Genomic DNA, 4,395 nt, shown 5'->3' with positions numbered 1-4,395 from the left:
TCTCTCTCTCTCTCTCTCTCTCTCTCTCTCTCTCTCTCTCTCTCTCTCTCTCTCTCAACTCACTTTTTTGCCTCTGCCATGAGTGAGGCAACAAGTTAAGTCTGGGAAACTAAGGGTAAGGATAAAGACCTAGGGGAAAATTAAACGCAAAATCTAAATATAATAGGTGCTAAATGTTTTGGCAAGTTCACTTGCTCTTCTGGTTATCTGAGATGCACATTTGTAAATTGCCTGATCATCTGCTGACTTTTTTTGTTTTTGTGGGATTCAGAAAGTCTGGTGAGTTCTTCATTCACTCCAGTTGTGAACCTGTTTAGTAGTTCTTGCTGCATATACCGAAATGCCTTCTCATGTAGTTGGTCTGGGGTCTCTGTGAGATGATTCCCTCAGAGAAGACCCTGGATATCTTCCCCACCTCTTATTCAATTGATTTAGTATAGCTTTTCAAGTATGTATTGTTATGCATTAGCTGTGTGACACAAATGAAGATAGCCATTACCCTTTTGTTCAGTTTGTCATCGTGAAGCTTGTGGACCCACCATCCGTCATTAGGAAAGCCTCCCACAAATTCTCCAGTCCTATTCCTGATCTCCGAATCAGAGTCTCAGAACAGGCAGGGAGCTGACAGCTACCTGGGTAGGACTGTTCTAAGAGCTCTCCATCATTTGGAACACTTGAGAGTGGGGAGGAGATGGGTTAATAAATAAGAAAACTGCATAAATTGTGATACATATACAGGAACAGTGCTAAAAATACATAGAAGGCAGATTAATTCTATTGTCAGAAGGGAGAACTACCAGTCTTAGACTTCTTAGACTATGTACAAGTATTCCTTAAACTATTTAGAAATTCAGTTGCTTCTACTTGGAGTACATCTAAAACTGAATAGGAACATAAAACAGGAAGCCTACTTTTAAAACGTTTATGTCTGTATGTGAGTTTAACCTGCAGAAGCCTGTAGAGGCCACAAAAGGGAGTTGGACGCCCTGGACTAGAGTTCACAGGTTGTGAACTGCCTTATGGATAGATGGAGGGATGGTGGAAACCAAACCAGGTGCTCTGTAAGAGCAGCCCCGAGCTCTGCTGCAGAGCCATCTGTTCAGCCACGGGAACCCCGAGACTTTTTTAAAAGTGAGATCCTCGAAATAATGTAGAGATCTGAATAAGCATGTACAGAAATAATTAGAATTAACAGCCTTCTACCTGTGGGAATTATCCTAAGGGTATAATTAGGGTTGTATGCATGGGTTTGAATACAAAATGAAAAAATTAGTAGGTTTGAGTGGCTCACTTTCATCCAGTCCAAGACCCCACTCTTCATTTCTTATCTTGTCAGGAGACATTACAACCAAAACCCAACATTCTTTGTAAAGATTTTTATTTCCTTTTTTGAGACAGACTCTAGCTCACTCTAGCACAGTGAGCTGTGCTGTCACTTAAGTGCTGGATTACAAGCCTGGGTCACCACACCTTCCTCAAGACTTTTATATTTTTCAGTAACAAAATGTAGGGATTAAGTTTGCTGGACCCTGGCCAGCTGTTATTCAAACTCATGTGTTTAGCTTAAGTTTTCATTGATGTCCACACTCAGAATTGTGACTTTGGCAGAGTGGAGAAAATTACTCTGATGCCTACCATCTACTTTTCTCTGATTCTCCCACCAAGTAAATGGTGCCTAGCCCACAGGGTTTCAACCTGGCTGACATTTGAGAATTATTCAAGCTACTTCACATATGAAGTATATGTTGTACATCTGTTTGTAATCTTCTCCCGAGGCCAGCCAAATCAGATGAGGCCTGTGCACTGGCAGGTACCATATTTGTCTTGTCCTCATTGGTTCCTAGCAGAACAGGTGATATATAGAGGTAGTCAGTAATGCCACTTATTTATTCAACACATATTTGAGCATCTGCATCCCAGACTTATTTATTTTGCATGTCATGTTCTAGGTATGTTTAAGTGTTAGACGGTACAGAAGAAAACAAATTGCAAATTCATAGCAACACTCTAATTGTGGGAAGCAGGTTGTATTAGAGATACTGAAAGCTGTAAAAATAAGATGTAGCAAGGGCAGAACCACCACCTCAGCAAACAAGAGCATGTGAATAATAATTATTTGTAGTTATAACTGAAGGATTTAGGTTAAATTAGGACTGTCCTCGATAAAAATGTATACTCATACTACATTTCCACATATGTTTTTAGAGTGCTGCGGGAAAGGGAGTAAAACATTAGGGGGAAAAGGTCATGTGATGAGCAGCAACGACCTTCTTAAGTCGAAAACACATAAGCATAAACCTGAAGAAAAGAAAGGGCAAGGAATGGGAGCTCTAGAGGAGAAACTTCCTGGGGAAATGGCGCAGCACGTGTAGACTCTGGGATGGAGGCAAGCTTGGTCTGTTAGCAGGAATCCTAGAGCCTGTTTGATTGGAGTAGAATGAACAGGGATATTGCTTAGATCTTTAAAACAATAGCCAATGTAATTCACATTTAAAGAAGAACACTCCCAGCTTCTGCGTGGAGAAGAGCTTTTGTAGACTGCAGAGAGTGGAAACAAGATTAGTTAGTAGGCGAGAGATTATGGTGGTCTGAATTAGTGTGGTGGCTATTGCTGGTTAGATTCTGGACACATGCAGAGTGGTACTGAGAGCACTAGCTATTGCATTCAGGATGGGAAGGAAATTGAAGACCCAGGAATGATTCCATTTGTAACTTAAACAAGTAGAAGAATAGAGCTGTCATTTCACTGGGAGGAATACGCTTTGGGAAACAAGGAGAAGGAAAAGTGCAGATTTGGCTACTATTATTAAGACATACTAGATAACACTTATAGAGATGCTAATAGTCAATTAGATAATGATTCTCCTCTAGCAATTAGGGGAGAAGTTGGAGTTGCTTGCTATTGAAACCAAGAATGTCCTTAATTTCATTTTTCTTTATTTTACTGCTTCAATATGTGTGTGTGTGTGTCTCTGTCTGTCTGTCTGTCTATGAGTGATGACCAGAGGGTAACTTGTGGAGTTGGCTCTCTGTTTCTACTTTATGAACCACAGGGATCGAACTTTGGTCATCAAGCTTGGCAGCAAGTAACTTTACACTGAGCCATTTCCCTGCTCTGAAACTCTTCATGGCTAAGTCTATAGCAAACACACTTGCTTCTCCATTTGACATTGCTGTGACAAATCTTTTCTTGGGAAGACACAGCACACACATCTCTTTACCCCATATAGAGAACCTGAGAAAGACCAAAGTCCAATTTGATGAACCGATGTGTCTTATTGGGGTTACTTAGAGGAATATAGGTGAGGGGTTGCTTAGAGGAGCAGAAATGACTCACGGCAGCATGGGTGACAGCTCCACAGCTCACATAAGCTGGGAACCTGGAATACTCTGAGCAGCCTGCAGGCAGCTCTGACAGGCAGGCTGGAGAGTGTTATTTCCAGGTGCCTCAGTCTAGAACTCTTCCTGGCAGCGCTGCTGGTTTCTGTTCCTCCTGGGCAGCCGGCAGTGTTCATTTCAGAGAAGGGAGTTTTATTCTCATACAGCCTTTAAAAGAGGCACTGCTCTCTTGGTTGGTCCACTCATTTTATAACAGATACAATGGCTTTCCTTCTCGGTGAGTAGGAGCTTAGCACAACCAGGAAAGAAAAACGTGATGAAAGTGTTCTTGCAGCAAGTGAGGCACACACTGGGGATATTTCCCAAAGTTGCTCCTCTCTGAACAAAGCAAGGGAGTTTTTAAAAGCAGGGGACACTCACATACATTCTTAGAGGGATGACTCGGCGTCATAGACTCAGTTGGAAGTCGTGTGTTTTTAGACATTCATTACATGTTCAAAAAAAAAAAAAATCCAAAAATGGTAGACAGTAATTTTCTTTTTCTGGGCAGAGAATTTAGTATCTTAGTAAGCTAAGTTTACTTTAATTCACCCAAAAAGGGCTATGTACAATGACTCGACAGTTTCACTGAGGTTTCTCTCGAGGGCCCTACAGAAAACAAAGGGTGGTTTAAGTGACTTAACAGTCACTTAAAGGGAAGAGACTCCACCCTCACTCCAGATTTAGGAGGTTGTGGTATGTTCTATGCTGCCCAGCGAACAATTTCCGTTTCTCCTGCAGAGGCAAACTGTCCGGAGATAAACGTACAGTTCCCCTTACCCAGCTGTGGCCTGGTGACCCCACATAAGGAAGCCTGCTGAAGAAGAAGTGACTTTCAGGATGATGACGTGAAACAGGTGACATTCTCATGCTCTTCAAGGAGGTCTAAGAAAAAACAACTAGAAAAGCCAAGCATATTAAAGTACGAAAATAAAAAAAGTAGTACAAACTTATGCAACCTTATAGTAATGTAAGCTAAATATGTCTCTCAAACGAAAACGTATAGTATCAATTTGA

The sequence above is a fragment of the Mus pahari genome, chromosome 4, assembly GCF_900095145.1.
Source record: "Mus pahari chromosome 4, PAHARI_EIJ_v1.1, whole genome shotgun sequence".
NCBI lineage: Eukaryota > Metazoa > Chordata > Mammalia > Rodentia > Muridae > Mus > Mus pahari.
The sequence above is the reverse complement of the archived record's forward strand: the minus strand, read 5'-3'. Positions refer to the sequence as shown.